The sequence below is a fragment of the Mesocricetus auratus genome, unplaced genomic scaffold (assembly GCF_017639785.1).
Source record: "Mesocricetus auratus isolate SY011 unplaced genomic scaffold, BCM_Maur_2.0 Super-Scaffold_100013, whole genome shotgun sequence".
In the NCBI taxonomy this organism is placed as follows: Eukaryota; Metazoa; Chordata; class Mammalia; order Rodentia; family Cricetidae; genus Mesocricetus; species Mesocricetus auratus.
Window position 1 is genome coordinate 35,370,528 of NW_024429196.1, and position 25,085 is coordinate 35,395,612.

A 25,085-nucleotide genomic window follows, 5' to 3' on the forward strand; every position below is an offset into this window, starting at 1 on the left:
AGACAGGAGGATTGCTTGGTTAGCTGTCTGGCAGCCTAGCTCTAGGTTCAGTCAGAGACACTGTCTGAAGGAAATAGGGAATAGGGAAGAAAGCCGTAGAGTAGGATACTCAGAATCCTTCTCTGGACATACCCACGCACCCCCCAGCACCACTACTGAATATAAAGGGTTATTGGAATGTACCTATTGGGTCAAGTCAAGTCTTTTCCTCCTTCCTCCCCTCAATGCACTCTGAAGTTAAATCTGAATATTTGGCTCCATGAAAAGACAAAGTACATCATAACAACACACTAAAATTATAACAAATTTTCTGTATAGTCACCATGTAGCATTTGAATAATAAATGAGAAATTGGTAGGTTATTTAGTGAATTTTTGTATTTCTAGTTTGGGTATTTCTGGGCTGTAGTTAGAGCCTAAAGCCAGATTGGTGACAGGCAAGAGAAAGGGTTTATATCTAACGCATTTTTCTTGAGTCCAGCATAGTGAGCCCCAGGCTTCTAGGTTGAGTATAGGGCACCATGTGAACAGCAGCTACCCACAGGTGATATTTCTAAAACAAATTGCTGAGATCTACTGCCATTTAGCTGGGCAGTGGGGAGATTACCCAATTCGATCAATTTCTTCACCACACACAAGATATTTGCTGTTGAAGGACTCTCACCCAGGGGAGAGGCCATATTTATACATCTTTATACTTCTGAGATGAAGCCCCTATGTCTCTGTTACTTTATGAAATCACATTTACCTTTTGTCTAGTTCACAAGGTGAGTAAACAGAGAATTAGAATTCAACATTCACTTACCCAGTGCTAAGTGAGCACAAATACAGGGAAAACACAGAATTTAAATAGTTTACTTATATTGAATTTCTGTTCCATCAAGTCATTGGCAGGTGTATGAAAATCCATTCATACCTACATCAATCATTTTAATACAGTCAGATGCCTTTCTTGCAGTTATTCTAAAACACACTCTTCATAGCATGTGGAGATTCTTTAGTAGGAGAGGATGGGACAAGAGCAGCAGTTTTGTCTTTCAGCAAGTCATTCCTTGAATGAATAACTAAGTGAGATTTGGGATAAGCATTAATTTGAAGCTGCTTCATGGATGAAGGGCATAAATAAAAATGAGAAACAGTACCGAAAATCTTTAGCACCTTTGTCTTCATATTTTCAAAGTCCTTTGCAAGTAATATTTTCTGCATCATCTTCCATGCAAGATTATAAAAGATACTTTTCTCATCAAGATGTGTAGTCTTTTTTGCATTCCATTAAATAAACCATTAATAATGATAAAATATCTTCTGATGATTATAAGTCATTGGTCTGATGCAGTAAAATCTAAAATGATATCCTATATCTCAAAATTCCCTCATAGAGCAAATATAAATAGTCTGAAAAATTTATTTCTGGGCAGGATAATTATGCAAAAATATACAGAATTATTATGCAAAAATGTACAAGAAGATTGTGAATGAGTAAGATAAGAAGAGGCAGCATCAAATAGAGAGAATGGTTCATCCAGGCTGCAAACCCTAAGTGTCACAATTTGATGTAGCTCAAAGATGCACATAGAAAATGGTCCAGGTTCTCCTCTGTTTTCATCAACTTTTGCATCTAAAGCATTCAGTTATCCTCTGGACATCTCCATTATTTATCACTCTTTCAGTAACTATAAAATTCTACTTCCCTAGTAGACAATGGATATTATGACACACAAATGTTCCAGTTTGTACAAACATCTTAGGATTCTATATTTTATGCTGTCAACACTACTCACTTTTCTCTGAGATCAACTGAGCAGTACAAGCCTCTATAAATTCAAATATATTAAACTGGGAATTATTAACTAAGAGGTAACATTTGGTCTGAGGCTTAACTGTTATGTAATGGGGAGTTTTCTTCCTGGTATCACTTGGTTTCAGTTCACTTCCTCTGCTGAGACACAAGATGAGGCTCTCTTCTCCCACTGCAATGAGTGTGGAGCAATCATGGTTTGGTGCAGGAAGCAACCTGACTATGAAAACCAGTCATTATAGATTCAAACACAAGTGAGAGACCTGACTCATTTGACACAGCATCAAATGGTCAGCAGATCAGAATGTCACTGTAAGAGAGGACAAGAAATCACTGGTTTGAATTGTTCCAAGTTCTACAGTAGATTTCTGACACTAATTTCAGTTGCAATCGCTTTATTTATCCAATTGCTTGTTTTGAATAAGATATTCTAAGCAAGTGCTATTTTTGCTTTCAGATGCTATTATTACTAAATTAGAAAAACTATAAAAGACCCCAGAGTTAGAACAACCAGAAAAAGTGTACTATACACTTATCTGGATTCTTGCAGGTTTATGGTTGCCCACAGTTCCACGTAGCTGGGAGCAAACACAGACTCAAGATTTTCCTAATTGCCTGGTGCCTCTAAACTCAGCATCCTGGCTTTAGGCTTATGATACTCAGTTTCATATCTTCAAGTAAATGGTGTGTGTGTGTGTGTGTGTGTGTGTGTGTGTGTGTGTGTGTACATGTGGAGGCCAGAGGTCACCCTCATGTGTCATTCCATGGGGAGTCATTTGTTTTGTTTTTCGAGACAAGGTCTCATGTGTCCTGCACTTTGCTGATTCAGTTAGGCTAGCTGACCAGGGAGCTCAAGATATCTAATTGTCTACTTCCTCAGTACCTGTCCCTTTTATGTGGGTTCTGAGGATTGAATTCAGGTCTGCTTGTTTTTGTGGCATATACTTATTGTGCCATCTCCACCATCCTATTCAGTCAATCTATCTATCTATCTATCTATCTATCTATCTATCTATCTATCTATCTATCTATCTGTGTGTGTTTGTAACCATACATGAGAGTCATGGTGGAAGTCAGAGGACAAGTTGTGAGAGTAGGTTCTCTCCTGCATTATGCGTTTCTGGGGAATGAACTCAGGTCATCAGGTTTGGTGACAAGTGCCTTTTGGCATATGAGCCACCTAACTAGCTCCTCACTATTTTTTTTTTAATCTGCAGTTTTCTTTGCTAGGTTCTAGACTTTCTCCTGCCCCTGTGGACAACTTGAAGTTGCCAGTCTCTGATGCCCTTTCTCTATTGTGAACTAGAAAACTAGATAATCAAATACGTTAGAAGCGAATGTACATGAAGAACAAGGAAACTGCTGGGTTGTGGTGGCGCATGCCTTTAATCCCAGCACTCTGGAAGCAGAGGCAGGTGATCTCTGTGAGTTAGAATCCAGCCTGGTCTACAGAGTAAGTTCCATGACAAGCTCCAAAGCTATACAGAGAAACCTTGTCTCAAAAAAACAAAACCTAAACAAAACAAACAACCCTCCACACAAACAAACAAACAAACAAACAAAAACCCAAAAACAAACTCCAAGTAGAATTTAAAGGCATTTTATTTTTAACATAAAAATCAGGAGTTACTTGGCATTAGTTTTTCCTAGGCACTTGAGGTCACTTCCTGGTAAGTGAAGCTTTATTGTGTTGTTGAAACAAAACACAGAATTTACACTATTCATCTGGGAGCTGCCTGATAGACTGAAGGTAAAGAGAACATTAAAAACCCTGCTCACAGCATCCATGGTGGGTGTGAAGCAGACTTCACTTAAATACAGGAGGGGGGTGTATAAGGAATGACTCATTGGTTAAAGTGCTTGCCATGTTAGTATGAGGATGGGACTATAAATCCCCAGCACTCATGTAAATGCCTTGGGGGTGTGGTGGCCTGGACTGTAACCTCAGCACTCACAAAGCGAGACTGTGGTCTCTGGAGCAAGCTGGCTTGTAAGGCCAGCTGGAAACTGATCTCTGAGTTCAGTGAGACAGCCTGCATAGATGCATGAGCTGTGCACAAGCACACAGGCACACACTCACATGTAGCCTCTAAAAACTTTAACCTGGGCCATCAAATTATTGGTAAGGTATGTCTCGGATCCTATGGTAAGAGAGCAAAGGAAGGATAAATCTTGTTCAAATTAAAAAGAATTCTCCCTCAATAAAACAGGAAAGCTCCTGTAAGCTTTGCTGGAACAGAAAAGTCCCTTAATCCAATGCCTAATCCTTTTAAGACAGGACAGGACAGCCTTGGCTCTGTAGGTTTGAAATTCATTAATGATCTTTGCATGGGAATGAGACTGGGCATTCTTTTCCACCATCAGATAAACTATGAAAGAGCATCCTCCCTCCACTTTCTGTATCATTTACCCACTGGAAAGGACCATTGCCTGGGTAGGGGAATAAGGGAGCAACAGAGAAGGAAATAGCAGGGTACAAGTGATCTGACTAGGTAAATCAGAAGAAAGGGGGGCTTTAATTAGGGCATGTGAGGGAGATAAATAGAAAAGGAGGATAGAATAAGAGCAAGGATGTCTGAAAAAGTCATAGGGAATCATATTAACTAGCTACCTTAAAAAGTCCTATAATACATACGTTGCTGTATAAATATTCATAGTTTAAATGAAATTTTTACATTTCAGTTGACAATGTTCCCTCCAAGAGCCAAAGACTACCTAACAAAACTCCCAACACCAGAAATGAGAAGCTCCCTTTTAAGTTGTTAGTCAGTTGTCTAAGAGACTTTTGAAACATAAACCATTGCTCTTGTCCTTGGGTGCTCCTGAGAGGTGGAAGATTAAGTCCCTATTTGAAGAAACCATGCACTTCAGACATAGGGCCCAGAGGTCCCTGAGCTGGAACTGACTTGAATTCCTCCCTCAGGACTAGCTTCCATGGTACCCAAAGGTGTCTTGCAAGCTTCTAAAGGAGAGAAACAACCAGCAGTCATATATAGCTACAATACCCATGAAGCACAACCATCCTGGGTACATTAGTGGCAAGTATACATTCCCTTCTTGGTAACCAACACCTCTGTAATTGGAGCTAAGGGCCACTAGACAAGAAGAAAAACCATGACAGGTACTGAAAACCTAGTCAATTCCCCAGGGCTAGTGAAGTCATTGATCTTGCAGGAAAACCTACAACTACCACTTTACTAAAATAGTATAATCCCTAACTACATTCTAAACATTTGTTCTTATACTAACAGATTAGTGTAGTTCTTACCTCTCATCAAGGAAACTCTCTTTGGAACGGATGGGCTCCATTACAGAAAATCACAACCAGTCAAAATGAATAGTTGTGGAGCCCAGTCTCAACTGATATATCCACAAAACAACTCCCACACCCAAATCTTAGGGAACATTGCAGGAAAGGGGGTAGAAAGATGGTAAGAGCCAGAAAGAGGATCAGGGAGTTTGCTGTGAGATTGTGTCTCTTAGTAATGTCAGAACCTACACCAATGTGAATGCCTAAACATGAGCTGCACAAGGACAAAATCATAGATATGCCAAAGTGGATGAGGGAAAGCACACAAGGCCTCAACCCTATGCCAAGAAATACAGGCACCTAAGGAACACTCAGAGTGGGAGAAATAGTCTTATCCAAAGAAGAATACATCTACTGGGTATCCAAAACTAAATGGTCAGCCCTGAAAACATGCATATAAGTAACATTATATTGACTGAAGAGGTTATATTTAGGACTATATATGTTTATCTGCATATGCATATACCAATAATTAATGAAAAATGAGGACATTAATTTGAAAGAGAGCAAGGAAGAGCATATAGGAGGATTTGAAGTGAAGGGGGAAGATGTAACTACATAATAATCTAAAAATAAAAGAAAACGAATAAATATAACACAATTGACAAAGAGAAGTGGTTACATTTAAATATCCATGGAAACTACCACCACCACCACCACCTCAACAAAACTGCTGATTAAAATCTGCAAGCACTGACAAAAACATCAGCAGGCAATTTCCTAGTCAATTTGCAGATGGTAGAGTCTGAGTTGTTTATTCGGGTGGAACACACTCTGGTCCTCAGAGCTGTCTTTTCTTGCTCATCCACTACAGGGCCAAGATGGTGGTTTGGTGCTTTCAGGCAAATAGTCTGTACATGTCTGCAGGCATGTGATAATGCCTGTATTTATCTCTGGGCCGGAAGTTTCTCTAGGATAATTTCCTAGTCCCTCTTGCTTGCTACTCTCACCACAGTGCCAAGCACAGCACTTGATGGAAGCAAACACTGGAAAAGCAAATGAGTAAATGGAAGAACCTTCTGGGGTCTTCACCACTATTCAAGATACACACAACCAAATGAGAATGGGTCATAAAGGATGATGCTCTGAATTCTGTGGAGGAAACTGTCTATGTTAATGACTTCTTATTCTCTCAAAAAACATCTTTTAAAAATGCTCTTGGGAAATAGCTACTGTTGTCTTTGTAGCCACAGTGGTCACTGGCTAAATAACATCTCTCCACTTGTTTATGTAATTCAGGATTCAGCCAAGGTCTTGCTTATAGTCAGTTTTATCCCATCTCTTCCTTTTCAGTGTGGATAAAGATTCCATGTCTTCTTTCTTTCTTTCTTTCTTTCTTTCTTTCTTTCTTTCTTTCTTTCTTTTATTTTTTTCTTTCTTTCTATCTATCACTCATCTATTTATCTTTCATAATCATCTATCACCTATTCATCATCCGTTCACTCCCCTGTGGGGGCACCCTTCTAGATCAGTGGGTCTCAACCTTCCTAATGCTGTGACCCTTTGACAGAGTTTCTCATACTGTAGTGATATGTGCTTCCTGTTACAATGTTCTGCCTTGTATGGCCCTAAAGCTTTGGGCAATTGTATGGACCAATTGACTACGGACTACTAAAATCTTTGACACTTTGAGCCAAGATAAATATTTTTCTTTTATAAGTTGATTTTTCTAGTGTATTTTGTCATAGCACTAATGCATATTGTCAAGATAACCAATACAATTTTACAAAGTAGTTGTTTCAAATCCTGTACTGGCTAAAGGAAGAATTAAAATATATACATCCTTACAAATAATATGGATAAAATTACCACACACCTCAAATTTATGTTACCAGTTTACAAAAGGCTCACATTTAATTCTGACCTTAATTCTTTTCTTGATTATTAATAAAACATTTTTAAAGATTACTTTTTATGTGTCTGGATGTTTTGCTTGCATGTTTATCCATGCACCATGTGTATGTAGTACCTGTAGAAACCAGGTGAGGGTGTCAGATCCTCTGGAACTGGAGCTACACGTGGCTGGGAGCTGCAAGGTGGGTGCTGGAGCCAAACCCGGGTCTTCTGCAAGGATAACAAGTAGTCTTAATTGCTGAGCCATCACTCTAGCCCCTTTCTCTGTGTTTTCTGATGTGAATTCCATACAACCAAGTGGAAAAACAATGCTTGAAATAGTGTGATTATTAGAAAAATTTAAGGTTATTTACTATTTATAGGCTGGCATAATTAAAATATCAGTTTTAAATAATATTTGAACAAGTGGCTAGATAAGGCACTTGTATGTCATAACCTGATGTAATATTATTGATGTTTGTAAAACAGAACAAAGAAGAAATTCACATAGTCTTTACCCTATTTTTTGTAGGCATTTGATTTAATTAGGGAGGATTTTAAGTAGGGTGGTATTTTGTCAACAGGTGCTATCTAACTTTATAACTGTGAGAACTGGAAGCATCTTATAAACTGTTTATTCCCACGACCTCATTTAACAAGAGGAAAACCACAAAACTATAAACTGTAGACAGGCTCGTAAATTCGAAAGTCAGCAATTTCCTTGAGCTGTTTTAGCAATCATTCTTAGAAGACTAACAGATCGAGAGTCTTCCCCTTCTTCCACAGAGAAAGAAATGCCTGGGCTGCCAAGAGACATCTCAGTGGATGTGGTAGGTGGGTCTTCCCTGCCAGGTCCAAGAGCTCCCACCTTTGTCTCTCGGCGCTCTTTATCTTTACATGGTACTGATCAGTGACTTTGAAAATGACCACTAGAAGTTCCTCTCACTAATCTGGAATAAACACTGGTAATCATTGAGTGAGTGCTACACAAACGTCTGTATTCCTGGAGCTGAGTTTTAAGGTTTTCTTTATTTCCCTTGTTTCCTAGTTTAAAAAAATATCATTTTTTAAATCGAATGCACAGCCCTAATGACTCTGTGGCAAAGTCATTTAATTTTTTGTCATTATCGTTAAAACAGTGTTATTATAATAGTCTTCATTCTTTAAAGGCTTGGCTTGCTTTCCCTTCAGTGTTAAGCATTTCACCTGAATCATATTACCTACTCTCAACAAATCGTATGAGGCAGAATTATTGTGGTCCCTTTTTAAAAAGCTTTTTATTATATATTTAAATTAGAAACAAGCTTGCTTCACATGTCAGTCCCAGCTCCCAATCCCTCCCCTCCACTCCCGTTCCCCCCCCACCAGTCCCCATGGTCCCTGTTTTATAGAAGAAAAATTGAATAAAATGTGTCTGGGATGAGAATTCTGAGTACCTGACTCAGAACCTTTGCCTCAAATCTTTGCTCTGAGCTAGTTCTTTGCTTCTCTGACAGCTACTAGAGACTGCACCCCAGTAGCTAAAATGTTATGAATGAAAACACCTTAATAAAAACCACACCAATAATATCAATTTTATTTAGATGAACAATGTTTACCTGCCTTACTCTCAGCAGGACAAGGCAGTTTGAGACCATATATAAATTGCAGATTTGCATTGCAAATATTAAACTGCATTAATTTCCTGAGTGCTTGGCACATTTATCTCAGAAACCTGGTTCATATTTTTCTACAGAGGTTGAATCTGGGAAGAAGAAACGAATATCATTCCAATATTTATTCCTTCCAGGGCTGATCAAGTTATTTCATACACTTTGGTGTCAGTAGGAAACTCCCAGAGGAGCCCCTTTATTCTTTGTTAAAAATACAATAAAAGGAAATAATTGCTACAAATGTTTTTTGGATAGTAACAATATAAATTCCTTGGGTAGGATGGGTTCTGCATGCAAATGAATATTTGTAGATTGAATAATGGAAGCAACAGAGACTGCCTAACGAAGAATCCTCTGAAGAAATCTAAATAAATTGCCAACATACATCTGAAATCATGAGTAGATGTCCTGGGTGGCCTCTTGGAGCACTTACTCTTTGTCATTCTCAAACGAAAACTTTATTTTACTATTATTATAGATGTTTATGTTTTCTCTTCCATTTTTAATCTGTCTGTCCAATTTCCATCATCATCCCACACAACTTTCCCAAGTCCTTTGTTAATTGGCCCCTCTACACATGCAAAGACACTCAAAGTGGTATGCACAGATTAGAATTCTGGTGGGGGCTGTTTCTATAGTGACAAGAGGAGGTACTCTGCACTAGGGACAAATTAAAAACAAAACGTAATTTACTAGTGCAAATCACACACCGACTAACTATCACGCAGTGTGTGTGTGTGGTGTGTGTTTTTATGCTTGCATATAAGCTGCTGAGGAACCTAGGACCTCATGCATTCTAAGTATATGCCCTACCACTGAGCTTCTTCTGCTGGTTCTTAAATAGCAACTGTAAGGTTTTCTAGTCTCTCAAGTGAAAGTCAATCACACAGTAATACTCTGTGACATTCACATTGATCCTTATGACTGAAGTGCCTTTTAATCATTCAGCAACATTGATTTCTCCAAGACCTAAGTGGACCATTTTATAAGTTGAGATTAAATATCCTCAAGTTTCAATTTGCATACAACATAAATTCTATTGTTATTTTTATTATTATTGAGGATTTTGATCCTTCTGCCTTCATCTCCTGAGTGCTAAGATTAAAGAGATATCCCAGAGTGCCAAGTTTATGTGGTGCTGTAGATCGAATACAGTGCTTTGTGTATGTTAGGTAAGTACTCTACCTACTGAGCTACACTGTCAGTCCTATAAATCTTATTTAACCAACAACAGCAGGTCTGGTTACTGATCAAATGGGACTTGGAATAATGGAGTTCTAGCATATGCCAAGCTATCCTCAGAACTCTAGCCAAATACTTCAGAGTTGGAAATGCTAATGAAAATGCTTTCATTTTTTCATTCTCCCAGTTTAGGAATTCTCTGGAGTGGCACAGTACAATGACCAAAATCAGTCTCCCAGAAGGGCAAAATGGATGTGAGTGCACATGTGCATGGGTGTGCCTGTTTATGTGTGTTTTAATGCACATGTACTTGTCTTGTATGGGTGCATGTGAGTTAGTGTGTGTGCAGGTCAGAGAAAAATCAGGAGCTTCAATTTCCCTCTGCATTTTGTTTAAGATAGGATCTATCAATGGGCTGGAATTTTGCCGGAGCTAGCTGGCCCATGAACTTCATGGATAACATTGTCTCTACGCCCCATCTCACCACTTCTGGGAGTACAGGCATGTGGCATCATACCCATCTTTTTTAGGTGGGTTATGAAGATCATGGGTTTTTACCTGGGCTCTAGGTTTTTGAGCCAGGCCCCTTGTGCTCTTGAGACAAGCCCTCTTCCCAGTCCCCCAAAGGATCCTGTTTTGAGTACATTTAAGGTAAAATTGTCAAGGGTCAAAAGGTAAAGTCTGAGGACCAGTAATGATTCCTCTTTCTTTAGCAAATGGTGGCTTCTGAGTTTTACTAAAAGACGAAGCAAAAATTTAAGAAAGAAAAATAAATATGGACTTGGCCTTTGGAATGAGTGAGAAGCAGCCTTCAGTGCTGGGAGGCTAATTGCTTGGCTCCCAGGATTTCTGTCTGCCCTCAGAGGAATGAAGAACCTTTGTTTCTGGTTATTTCTGTGTGGATGCTCACGTCAGCACCTGTTTCACAGTTATAATCCTTCCTAGAGCCACCAGCAGTGTTGATATTCCACAGAAATAATCTTCCCTCAATACAGCTATTCACTCAATATGAAGGTCAAGTTATCTCTGCTCTGAATAAGTACAGAGAAGGGCTAGCTCATAAAACAGAATGCTTCTCAGAATTTGCATAAACCTCCTTTGTCTTCTACAAATTATTCCTTGTTAAATGAAGGTGGTGTTTAAAGGCTAATTATATTTATCAAACGAACTGAATCCATCTCTTTTGGACTAATCACATATTCCCTAGGCAATTTCCCCTCTCTGACATCAGGGAGGTAACATAAAGCAAGATCTATGCAAATTGATTCTCATTATCAACTTAGTGGTTTCATTTTTAACCTAGAAATTGACTTCTGCATAGCAATTGTTATTTCGCTGTCCAGACATTTCGCTAAAAAGGACACACTCTGCATTTAAAAAAAATCTATGAAATAAAAGCATCACACATAGATGGCTATTGTCCTCCTAAGACAATGCTGATCAAAAGTCCTACATAGAGGATGGCAGTGATGGGAAATTGATTGTTGAGAATCAGAAAAAAAAAGTTTCCATGAAACTCCAGCTTCAAATAAGAGAGAGCTGACTCTTAGAAAATGGAAATCAAAGAAGAAATGAGGAATGTGACTCTCAGGGAACTAGTGGCCGAAAGCATAAGTATGTTTTTCATTAGCTCAGATCATGGGTAACTGTGTGTGTACATGTTTTGTTCTGGTGATAGTTTAAAATAACTCCAGATCCAGGCAGATGGCTCATCCCTGTAATTCTAGCGCTCAAGAGGCTGAAGCAAAAGCATCAAAAGGTCCATGTTATTCTGAGTATTTGTTTTAGGACAACCTAGGCTAATTATAGAGAAACTATGTTTCAAAACAAAACAAACTCTAAAGAACTGATAAAGTAGCAAAGTTTTGTAAATCTTTGAAATCTAAAAGTACATTTTCAAATAATAAAATCTTTACCCAACTCTTCTTTCTGTCGTGTCCCTTAAAGCATCCCAGTCTCTAACAGTGGTGGTTTGAATAGGAATGACCCCATAGACTCTGAATGCCTGGCTCATAGGGAGTGGTACTTTTAGGAGGTGTGACCTTGTTGGAGGAAGTGTGTCACTGTGTAAGTGGGGTTTGAGGTCTCATACATGCTTAAGCTACACCCAGTGTGGCATGTATTCTCCTTTTGTCTGTGGAACAAGATGTAGAACTGTCAGCTCCTTCTTCAGCACCATGTCTGCCTGCATGTCACCATGCTTCATGCCATAATGATAATGGACTAAACCTCTGAAACCCTACACCAGCCCCAGTTAAATGTTTTCCTTTATAAGAGTTCATGGTGTCTCTTCACAGCAATGGACACCCTAGACACAGATTTAAAAAAATTAACTTACAAATGAAATGGAAACCACTTTGCTAATAATATCCATTTAAATTCCAGATGAAGCCACATATTCTCAAAGCCAGTTTTAATTTTTTTTTGTTGTTTGAGAATTTTATATATGAGTGTATAGTGTCTTGATCCAAGCACTCCACATTCCCTTCTTTCTAATTCCTGTTACTTTACCATCCCAGCTTCATGTACTCTCATTGGTTTTAACCCACTGAGTCTACTGTGGTGCTGGCTTTATGTACATGGGGAAGAATATGTTGCATGAGTAGCCTCTCAGGTGCTTTATCCTTGAAGAAAATGGATTCTCCCTCTGCCTTCAGCCCCCAATTGCCAATGGCTCTTTATATAGCAGTAGGAATTCATAAACTCCCCTATTCATGTTGGGATTTTGGTTGGTCAAATCAAGAATTTTAAAATTCTGTTTTCTTATTGCTGTTAAGGCTTGGACCCAGGTATATATTTGGTTAGAAGTTATAAACAGAAAATTTTAGAAAAAAGATTAATTAGTATGTATATGTGTATGTGTCTGTGGGAGCACATGTGTATATATGTATGCAGATGCTTGGAGACCAGAGGTGGTGGCAGGAATCTCTCCATAACTCTCTGCCTCTTGTTCCATGGAGGCAGGCTCTCCCTTGAACCAAAGGTTTGCACCTGGGATAGGCTGGAAGCCATGAGCCCCCGTGATCTTCTCAGAGCTGGGGTTACAGGCATGTTCAGGGATGTCTGGTTTATCATGTGGGTGCTGAGATTCAAGGTCTGGCCTCATGACTGAGAGGCATGTAGTGGGAAATCCATGAGATTCTGGGAGAGGTTTAAAAGAGCTTGTTTAGGTGTAGAACTGGGGTAAACAGTCACTGATACAGGACAGGTTAGAGGCCACCATGGGTTCTTGTATCAAAAGCAAGTGCTTTTAGCTGCTGAGCCATCTCTCCAGTCCCAAGAATGGCTTTAATAGAGAGTAATTTGAGTGGGTCCTCTTCAGGTTCTTTATAGTACTCGAGGTTAAACCCAGGGTTTCATGCAGGCCAGGTAAGTACCCTACCACTAAACTACAACCTCACTCAGGAATTAATCTAGTCTTCACAGGATGTTCTCTTTGAGTATTCCCAGTGCATGCCTTTTATTGAACTTATTGTAAACATAAATTGATGAGGACTCACTAGAAGCAAAGACACTGTTATTTTTACTATCCACTAACCAAGTTCCAGAGCAATGCCTGACTGACAGCTGGAAATCATCCATTCTTCCTGCAATGAATTCTACCCATTCAGTTCCTTGGTAATCATATTCAAAATCAGTGTACTTGGCTTAAGATTTAGTTTTACATTTACTATTTTTGAAGTTATTTATCAAGTTCATCAAATAAAGGCAATTTAGAATAACTCAGAGAGGGTGTACACCTCTACAATTCCTTTATACAGTAGGATGAGGCAAGACAGTTTTGAGTTACAGGCTATCCCAAACTGCTGAATGACTTCATGACTAGCCTGGACTAACTACATGGTTGTTTTAATTTGGACTTCTAATGCTGTGCTGAAACACCATGACTGAAAAGCAAGTTGGAGAGCATAGGGTCTATTTGGCTTACACTTCAATATTATTTTTCATCATCGGAGGAAGTCAGGACAGGAACTGAAACACGGCAGGAACCTGGAAATAGGAGCTGATTCAGAGACTGGGGGAGGTGCTGCTCATCATAGCTTGCTCAGCTTGCTTTCTTATGGAACCCAGAATCACCATCCTGGGGTAGCACCATGCACAATGGGCTGAGCCCTCACCCATTAATCAGTAAGTAAGAAAATGCCTTAGAGTTGTATCTTATGGAGGCATTTTCTCAATTGAGGTTCACTCCTTTCAGATTACTCTAGCTTGTGTCAAGTTGACATAAAGCACAGTAGTTTATCAATAGATTGAGAGAGTTAAAACAATGAAAGAAAAAAAATGAGACAGGGCTTTATATAACTCAGGCTAGCTTGAATTTACCATATAGAAGGAAAATGCCTCAAACTTCTGATATTCATTCCTTCGTTTACCAAGTGCTGGAACTGCAGGCATAAACATCACATCTGACTTTATGCATTACTAGGCATTGAACCTAGATCTTTGGGCATGCTGGGCAAGCACACTACCAACTCCCCGGCATCATTAAGGTCTGTAGTCTGTGCAGGCAAATGTACACATGCCTCTCTATTTAAATATAAATATATTTATTCTTGGACCATTCAGAGTTATTGTTAGATCTAGACTAGGAATGAAACATTTAGACAGAAAGCAGGTTTGTGAGCATGACGACTGTTGAGCTCATGACAACTGTTCATGCATGAGTATATTTAAAGCCTCCTCTGACAAGCAACATTCACAAAGCTTTCTTAGACTTCTGTAATGGTGAGTATTAATTGCCAGACTGGTGTCACCTGGAGATGTGCCTCTGGACCTGCCAGTGAGGAAAAATTTGGTTATATTAAATGAGGTCAAAAGACTGGCCCACTGTGAGTGGCACCATTCCCTCGAAGGAATCCTGGACTATGTAAACAGAAAAGGTGAGCAATGACATCCATTACTCTCTGTTCTTGATTGTGGCTACAATATGATCAACTGCTTCAAGCACCTTCTTTCTTTGACTCCCTACTATATCCTTGAGCTGTGAGCCAGAAAAGCTCTTTCTTCTTTAAGTTTCTTTTGTCAAAGCATTTAATACCAACACAAGGGAAAGAAACTAAGTGAACTTCTATGTGTATCCTGCTTTACACACCAAAAACAGGTTTCCCCAGAACAATATAGTTGGGTGTCAGGTGTGAAATGGAAGTAACGTCACTTTAGATGGGAAATGTTTGCTCTTAGACAAGTTGCTTCTCTGTGGTTCCATTTCATCAGCAGTGTATTTGTATTTCAAAACCTATCACTCTATTCTAACACAAGAAACTGGATCTAGGTCCTTGCATAAGCAAGGCAAGTTCTCTACTACCAAACTTACACCCCAGTCAGTACTACAGTTTCAAATCTAAATTATAAACCATATGGAGGTGCCTGGTGCAGAGCAGATGTGCAAGAAATACTTGTTTACACTGGGTTTATGTTAGTGCCAAGAATACGCTCTTGTGCCTTCATGCTGAGAATTTACCTTCAGCAAACATAACTGCACATAGCTGTGTGACTCCTACAGTGTATGTCTGGGCAGAAAGTTCCACTACTTCTTCACAATGATGTCAGCACTGCACAGTTAGTGTTATTCTGCAATAGAAAACAGAGGCGCAGTTCTGAAATGATGCCACATTTCTCTTGCATATTTTGCATTAAATGGGATTTAAAGAAGAACACTGAACCACCCCAGGGTCCAGTCACATGCACAAAAGATGTATTCACTTCTTGCTGTAGATTATAACTAAAAAGGAGAACTGTCAAGGTAAGAAGAGCTTGCCAGACAAGGAAGTCAGTTATTCTGTATTTAAGAAAAAAAAACTGGAAACAAAACCAAACAAAATGTAAAATTTGGGTTGGGGAGAGAGCTCAATTGGTAAAGTGCTTGCTGAGCAAGCGTTAGGACCTGAGTTCTGTACCCAGGACCCATGTTAAAAAAGACCCCAGCATAGTGGTATATTTTTGTAATAACAGCATTGGTAGGTAATTGCAGGATCAGGAGGGTTCTTGGGACTCCCTAGCAAACTAGCCTAGCCTGCTTAGCAAGTTTCAGGCTCATGAGAGACCATGTTTCAAACAACAACAAACCAATGTGGAACAGGTTGTGGCTCACACAAATATGTTGCACATTACACCTCCATGTACCTGTGTGCAGCACACATATAAAATAATCTGAATAAACAAAGAAGTAACATTCAGTCCAGGTCTCTGTTTACTCATATGGGAACATTTTTTTTTTCTGCCTGGAAGAAGAGGTAGTAAGATGTTTCCACAGCATTTGATCTCAGCACTTTCTGGTCATCATTTCCAACTCTGTCAACAGCTAGGTTCTTGAGTTAGGCATTTCTCTTGTCAAGCTTCACCTTCACTATGATGTCAGTTTCCTCATGACATATCTTGTTAAGCCATGTGACTGTTCCGAATCTCCTGATGCCTCTCTTTTGATTGCAGAACAGATGCTGAGCTCCTTGGCCTTAGAGCTCCAAAGACCTTAGAGACTGTGTGCAGCCTGCTTCTCTGACCCTGTCACCACTCTCCTCTACAGCCTTCTTTCCTTACTCCTTCTTCTTTCCAATTCCCATTTCTTTAAAACTTCCTCACGATTCAGCTCGAATGAATAATCAGTTCATGGATAAGTCCCCTTTTCTCCCCCACTTTTTTGCTTCCTTCAGGTTTTTACTTTCTCAGTAAATGTCTCTGGAATCTGTCATTGCATCATTTTCTGTTTGTTTGAATCACATTGATGCATCTCATTTAGCTTTGCTTTTTTAGACAGGATGGCTTGATTAATGTCATTTCTACTGATATTACTGTTTCTCTTCCTTTCTTAAGGGGCACAGTTTAAAGCAATCTATGGAATAATGATCTCTATAGGGGTCTGCTAGTCCAGATGCCTTCCAAGCCTTTCTGATTGTTTTAAGTACTGGATAGTGAACCCAGGGTCTCATACATACCAGGCAGGTGTTCTATAACTGAGCTACAGCTTCAGTCCCACTTCTGATTCTTGTGTCCACCTGCATACCTCCTTGACATAGATGGATATTTAATTCATCTCTTAAAATTGAAACATAAAATACAAACACTCTTAGTCTACCTTGTCCTTGCTCCCTTTCCACCAAATCTTTCACTTGGCATCATCCAGCCTCATGGCCTCCTTGTTCCTTACCACCCCCAAACAAACAAAACCCAAAAAGCTTACCTATTTTATGTGTATTAGTATTTTGCCTCCATGAATTCCTGTGCACCATATGCATGCAGTGTCCTTGGAGGTCAAAAAAGCATTGGATTTTCTGGAACTTGCGTTACAGATAGCTGTGAGCTAGCTGTCAAGTGGGTGCTGAGAGTTGAACCTGGGTCCTTTTTATGAGCAGCCAGCACTCTTAATTACTGAGCCAACTCTCCAGCATCCTTTTTGCTCTTTTGAATCAAGCCATCCATGCTTGTGGTCTAGAACATCTGTTCTTGAAATTCCCTATAAAACATCTTTCTTCCTTAGAAACTGGTCTGGTTCCCAAATCCTTCCAGTCACTACCCAACTGTCCTCACTTGGAGGTTCTCATTGACTTTCCTATCTTAATTTTAAACATATCAACCCTCTACCATCACTTCCTACTGCACACCTTTGCTTTTGGGGTGTTTTTACAATAGTATTTGCCACCCACTAACATATTTTGTGTTATGCTCTTTGTTCTAGCACCATTCCTGGTATGTGAGCTCAATTATGACAGGGACTAGGACACTTCTGTTAACTACTTAAACCCAGTTCCTAAAGACCTTAGTGCCTGGTTTATGGAGCATTTCTGTGCATATGTATTGAAGTTGGTATTAATTTTACCCGTAAAATCAGGACCACAACAGAAAGGAGAAATCACGAAACTAGTATGGCCACCCTGGAAAGGAGTGTAGTCTGCTGTTTGTAAGTTCTGGTTAAATCTGTGTTCTAAATTCATGCAGGCTGGACTATGACACCAGGCCTGTGAGGAGCTCTTGTTTTACTGCTCCACTTGCTATGTGAAGATTCAGGTGCTTCACTTGAGCAGCTGTGTAGGACATATATCTAATGCTGTTGTGTAGTAATTTCCTCTGAGATAAAAATCTTTTGTCTTGGAGATCAGCTCCTTAATGTTCTGGTTGTTCTAAAGGAGATGAAACCATTCAGTCCTGCGGGGAACCTTGGGAAGTCCCAGAAACTGACTAGAATCCTTGGCTTCTCCCTCCTCAAGCCTATTTAAACAGTAAGGACTGTTGCAATATACCTTCCTGGAAGAGCTGCCTGGAAGATACTTCCTTCAACCTGCTGAGCTACCTTCGAGTTGTGCAGTGAGATCCAGGTTTCCAGATTTTGTGAGCTGTCACCCATGCTGAGATGAGATTTTGGTGATATGCTTGTCATCCAGGTTCCTCTAAGTAATCCCAATAAAACTCATTGGTTCACCAAGTTGGACTTTGGTGGTATCTTTATGTTGGTGTGTCACTGATTTACTATGTGAGGTGAGTAGCTATTTCACATCTGCTCAGGAATAGGGTCACATAATAAATTCAGACACAGGAAGGCAAGGAAGTAGTCACTGTGTGATTGCAAGTATGACCAACTAAAGAGCTACCCAGATGGGACCAGTCCACATTGGGAGCCTGTGGGTGGTTATTGCTCTAGGTCACTAAATGCTGGTATGGTTTAGATAAAGTTATAAGCAACTGAAACACTGATACTTCAGTTAATTATGTACTTGGTGGAAAAATATTTTCCAGTATAAATTCCAGTATGGTATTTTAATATCAGATATTCCCTTGTATGAAATCTATATGAAAGTTCACGAACAGGGAAAGATGTATGTGTATCTTAGAGGTTATGCAGGAAGCGTGCTACATGAGAGAGCTTTGATCACCCTGGAAGTGACGGGAGAAAATGGTGATGGAGGAAGAGAAATAATCATGAGATGTGCAGAAGTAAGGACTGCCATGATGAGTGGGCGGGACTGCCTATGGCTGGTGTTGAAAGTCTTGAGTGGACAGGAATACACATGGGTAATGACAGGATAGAATTAGGTTCACTTTCTAAAGCAAAGTCTTACTTTATTAACTAGTTCACTACACCTTTAACCAACTCTGCCCTTGAGGAGCTAAATAGAGTCTATAACTATGACTCCATATGGATACAAGGCAGGTGTACCTGTATAAAGAGCGAGGTGAGAGGGGGAGAAAAAAGGACAGAGAACAGTATGCACACAGACTGTGGTCACTTACTGCAAAACTGCATTAGTTGACTGAATTTATGCACTATTCAACTGGTATCAGTGATGATCTTCCTTTTCTTTATTTGTTCAAAGTCACATTACTCTTAAAGCACATAGGATGGAGTTCCAACACACTACTCCCAAACCTGACCTTAGCATTCTAGAAAAAAGGAAGAATACTCTGATTTTCCACTCTTGTCATCAAAGTAAGTCAATAAACATAGAAAATACATTTCAGGGTTTTCTCGAAGGAGATCATAAGATTGTCACGTGGGAAGTGGTATGTCCTTCTCTCCGAAGATGGAGAGAGCAAAGATAAAGATGAACAAAAGTCTTGCTATGTTCTTCTGAGTCCATCACAGTTAGACCCTATTCTCTGGCATATTTTTCTTAACTGTCTTCACCAGCCCTGGGCATAACAGGAAGCATGAAGGTTCCTAGGCTATATACCACTTGCACTATACACTGGGTGCACAGTTGAGCAGTAAGCAATTGCCCAGCATGCATAAAACCTTTAATTCACTCTCTAGCACCATAAAAGTAAAACTAAATGATGCTTTAAAGAAAAGAATCCATACTGAATAGTTGTGTATGCTTTCTTCTTATTAATGTCTCTTGTTATAGGGACCTTAGCTATGAACCTAGTTTTGGCAATGGAAAAGAATTCTTCTCCCTTGTTAGCCTCGCAGAACACGAAGATCTGAGAAGAAAAACATATGAACATATCAGGGTGAAAAAAGTTATGGAATGATAGGAGTAAACCAGGGAAATATTTTTAAAAGAGAATAATAATTTATTTAACTAAATTTAACTTCCACCTTCACCTCTGAGATATTTATGAAAATGTCCTCAGTGTCAATGTCCTCAGTGACCATGGTGCTGCAGAAAAAGCTAGAACATCTTGCCAAATGCCAAGCTCCTGGCTTTGGAAATGGGTAAACAAGAGGAAGGAAAAGAAAAAAGAAATATTTTTCCTCAAATAGTGGCAAAGCACTTAATGGTTTTATTTTTTGAGGTGATTTCCAGTTGTTGTGCTGAAGGACAATAGTTTTCTTATCTTTAGTTTTAACCTCTAAAAAATCTTGGACTGGAGAGCATCCTATTGTGCTGTGTTATTCAAACTCTGACAGGAAGTAGAAGGTGGCATGACTGAAAGTGGCTTAGGAGATCCCCAAAGTCTTCTCTCTGTGTGTGTGTGTCTGTCTTCTCCACAACAGTTCCTCCCTTAGATTAGCCCCATCTCCATTGTCCTTGGGCTTCAACACCAGCACAATTATTCTGTTATCACACAGAGAAGTAGAAGGCTATTGAGCCTCAGGGACCATCTGTTTCTGCTTCTGCAGTGCCAGCTTGTATATGTGTGCCAGGAATCAAAACCCTGGTCCTCATATTTGCACAGCAAGCATTTTACTCACTGAGTCCTTCTTTTTTCAACCTTGCTTAAAGCAACATCTTTTGACATCCTTTTCACTCTTCCCCTCAGGTGACTGGGCTGTGCCCTATTTCTCCAGCAGAAATTCTGAAACTAGCAGAAAGAAAAACAAAAGTCCCCAATGTGTGACTCTCAGTGATTTGGACATATATGACACTAAGGTCTTCAAAAGTAATATGAAATTGTCTTATAGATGTTTCCTAGAGTGTGTGGAGAACTCAGTGTTCACCATTATCAATAGTGTTATGATATTTGTGCAAGAAGGATGTGTGTTGCACGAAAATCAATGGACTGAAGTGTGTCTTGCAGCTTTAACAGCTATGCCCTGCTATGGCTGAGGATTGCTTCTGTTGGCTTAGATTGCTTCTGTTTAGGAACAGAAAAGCATTTTGTAGTCCTCCCCCATCAAAAGGGCACTATGTGTACTTGAACTCCTATTAATAGCCCCTGCAAGCACAGCAGCAGCCTGAGTGTGCCCCTGTCCAAGTGCTTCTGAAATGACAGGGAGCTTTCAAACAGAACTGGGCTGTGCATTTTTCCAATGCCAACCTTGCTGGCGCTGCTCTGCCCTGTCAAATGCATAATATTGAAAAGCCCAACTGGGCACCTATTTGCTAGAATGTTCTTGGCTGTTCTTCACCCATCATGTCCCAAGATAGAATTTGCTCTGAGAAGCAAGACTATTCTTAGGTGCTTCCTGCGGTGAACATTAACCAAAAGATTGAAATCTCTGGAAACAGGTAAGGACTGGGTAAAGGGAGAGGGTGTGTAAAATCCTTAGAAAACTTCAAAAAAGCTTTTACCCACACAGTGCTTTAGAAGTGACCAAGGCTGCTGCTACCACAGAAACAAGCTTTTCATGTGAGCAGACATGAATGGATGCTTTACAGCCCTGTAAGAGCCACTGAAGTTCCCGAATGACTCTCTCTCTCTCTCTGTCTCTCTGTCTCTGTCTCTGTCTCTCTGTCTCTCTTTCTCTGTCTCTCTCTGTCTCTCTGTCTCTCTCTTTCTCTCTCTCACTCTCCTCTGTAGGTCAGAAGCTGATATTGGGTTCCTTCTTCTATTCTTCTCCACTTTATTCTTCTCTCATTCTACCTGGAGTTTCTTGATTTGGCCTGCTTAGCTGGACAGTGAATCACTGACCCTCCTGTGATCACCTCCTAAGTACAGGGATCACAGGCATGCATGCCATTCCTGGCTTTTTATGTAAGTGATAGGGATCCAAAAGTAGGTTCCAGAGCTTAGAAGTCAGGTACTTCCCCTGCCAAGTCATCTCTGCAGTTCCTAGGGAAGGCTTTTCTAAGCGTTCAGAGCACATACCACAAAAGCCCCAAGGTAGCAGAAAAAGAGCCACAATCATTCATTATAGTCCCTGGTCCCAGAGCCCAAAAACTGGAAAAAGAAAGTAGGTGATCTTCTCTGGCCTAGCTTTGCTCCTTTCTCATTTCATTCCTCTTAAACAGCATCTATTTGGCAGGTTTTTAAGTATACCAATCTTGGAACAGTTAGTGAATCTCCAAATTCCCAGTTACACACAATTCCAGACCCACAAACCCTCTGCTCTTTAACCTGCATGTCAGTCAATCATTTAGGCAGCATACATTGAACTTCATGAGTTAAAAAACAGGAAACTAAACTAGGTAGGTTGTCACAAGAAGGTAGATCTGAGAGATGGTGGGGGATGAAGATGATGAAAATACATTGTATGAGATTCTTCAATAGTTGGTAATAATAAAAATTCCAGAAATAACTTTTTTTTATGCCAGCACTGGAATCAGTTAATTGAAGGTGAATACTTTCTTCTTTAAGTCATTTATAGCAATCATCCTAACAGGAATATTTCCCTAACTGATCTTAGATTTAAGGTCCATTGTATGCTCAGATTCTCTGTGCAAAGTAGTTACTCCAGTCATTCCTCATTGGACAGAGGGTGGGAACTTACTCATAAATGTAATTGTGTCATTTTCTTTTGTTATGGCCTAAGGGACTAACTAAGCACATACTACCCTTGAGAAAGACCTAAGTTGGTTCCCAGCAGTCATGTCTAGAGTCTCACAGATGCCTGCAGTTCCAGCTCCCTGCAAATCCAGTGGCTTCTTCCAATATCTGGCCTCCACAGACACTGCACTCATGTGCATCCACACACAGGTGCACACATATATCCATAAATAAAAAATAAGTCTTAAAAACAGAGAAAAAGCTATGAACTGAAAATTATGGTAATTGTAGTTATTGTAATTTCCCTAGTGACTAAAATTTTTTTAAGTTGGATTCGTGCACATCATTCTAATTATATAACGGTGAAGTGATTTGTGTGAAGAAAATATAGACAGTAAGTCACATACATACTTTCTTGGTCCTGAGTTAGTTGTTTTAGGAGAAAAATTTTATCTATGAAGTCATAACAATAAACTTTAAAAATACTTCTGCAGTTGCAGTGATTCTATACAAATATAAATGTGCTATTTGAGTGTATTCACACATTTTCAGCAAGACTGAACTTTCAGGCAAAACTAAATTAAGAGCAGAGAATTGAATCCCACGACTCCCCAGTGGTGGGTTTTAGGTGAATTGCAGGCATTTTTTGTCTAAGTTACTTTTTCACACGTTAAAGAACACAGGGCATTAACAGCCTCAGTCCTGACAGTGTGAAGCTTGCCATGTGAATCGCATGAGCACCATACCTTAGGTTTCCCATATATTATTAAGATCAACTGTTAGTCTTAGGGAAATCACAACAAAGACTTCCCCTTTCCACTTCAAAAGTACATGTTGGCAGACCTTCAAGAAAGATATGTAGCAAAAATCTATAGTTTTCTGTGTTAGTCCTAAAGCCACTAGTTTCAGCATCTGATAAGAGATCTCAAAATAAATATTGTAGTCCCCACAGCAAAAACTACAACACACACTTGTCTCTGTGTGCCATCCCCATAATCCTGATGTCATTTATTTAAGGGAAGAGTTATAGTGGAGTTGGACTTAGAAAAAACGACACATCAAGGTTTTAATTATTATTGTTATTCAATTATAATGCGGTTGTATTCATATATTCTATCATTTGGTTATTTGTTTGTGTCTTTGTTTGTGCAGAGCTTAGCATGAAAGCCAGAGAATTGCACATGCCAGGCAGGCACTTCGCCACTGAGCCACACCCCAAACCCTTCTTTTTAACTGTAACATTTCTAAGCTGATGGTACTGACTGTGGAAGCAGGGTCAAGTCTGGATTCTAACTCCTCGCTGAAACAGGCTCTTAGAAACTGCTTTTGTTGAAAAGCATTCACTCAACACTTGTGCACACAGGTCCCAGAAGCAGGAGGAAAGTCTGATATCTGCATTTCAGTTGTCTGTCTGTCTTCTTTATTTTGACTAAAGGTACAAATTTAACTGTTGTCCCTAACCTTTTGAGACATTCTGAATCCCAGGAATGGCAAAACCTCACAGGAAAGAACATTCCACCCTCAGATGAAGACAACTGCTCCTGCCAGTGAAACTGCACCCTAGAGCAGAGATGGCCCTATGTTGGGGCAAAAAGATTCTTCCAAGAAATGACAATGATACATATCCTGGACCCAACTTGCAGAATCTAACAGAGACAACGGTCAACCAGACTACACTTCTACCAAGACTGCTTACTTATACACACTCTTGCCCTGCTCTGCCCCAATCTTTCCTTTTTATAAAGGTGGACTAGGGTCACTTGATCCCTTAGTGTGTTCCTTTTTTCAACGTGACCACAATGAGCAAACCTCTCTGCTTTGTACTGTTACTTGACTCTTGAATTGGGAACAGTGGTGGAGCCTAGCTCACACCTGCAACTTCTGTTAAGATAAAGGCTTTAGCAAATTTAAAGCAAGGAGGAGAGCATAATCTATACTAGCTGCTATTATTTTTATGTATGTGTAAATATTTGTGTATGTATTGATGTATGAATATTCCTGTGCATGTGTGTATGAAGACCAGAGGACAACATTGACTGCCATCTTCATGAACTTTCTTTGAGACCCAGTTTCTCATTGGCCTCAGGTATCCTCCTATTTCTGCCTCCCCAGTGCTGGGATTAGAAACACTTGCCACTACATCCAGCATTTGCATACTGGTTCTTGGTGATGGAATTTGGCTTCTTATGCTTGCAAGGCAAATACTTTACCAACTGATCTATTTTCCTAGCTCCCTCCCTGCTACTGCTTAATGAGCAGTTGAGTAAAATTACTATTGCTTTAATTCCTTTGTCTGCTAGGGGGAAGAGTCAGGAAGTGAAGCTAGAAATCAGGCTGGCATTTCCTTAGAGGATACAGAAGAGCTTCTTGGTGATGAAGCCTGTGACCAGAATATCTGGTTACATATCCATGCATTCTTTTTTTTGTCATTTTTTATTTTAATTTTAAATAGCTTGTTTTACATGTCAATCCCAGTTCCCTCTCCCTCCCCTCCTCCCGCACTTCCCTTCCCCCCCACCCTCCCACCCTATTGCCAAATCCTTCCACATAGGGGATATCTAGAGTCTGTCATTTTACTCTGGGTAGGGTCCAGGCACTCCCCTAAGAGTCCAGGCTGAGAGAGCATCCCTCTTTGTGCTATAGGCACACGAAGACTGTTTGTGTATCAGGGATAGACACTGATCCACAGCTCAGGGCCCCATAGGTTGCTCGCTGACACTCACATTTTG

The 25,085-nt window shown here is 39.8% G+C and overlaps 1 protein-coding gene across 5 annotated transcripts in view; it reads right to left on the reverse strand.

The window, feature by feature from the left end:
- Positions 1 to 25,085, reverse strand: part of Chrm3 (cholinergic receptor muscarinic 3) — a 351,264-nt gene that overhangs the window by 158,206 nt on the left and 167,973 nt on the right. For 3 of the 5 annotated variants that reach the window (XM_021228184.2, XM_021228183.2, XM_040755584.1), the window contains one exon: positions 7,077 to 7,171. The exons of the other annotated variants lie outside the window; for them this stretch is intronic. The gene's annotated coding sequence lies outside the window, so the exon portion shown is untranslated. The remainder of the gene's footprint in view (positions 1 to 7,076; positions 7,172 to 25,085) is intronic. 5 annotated transcript variants of the gene reach the window in all.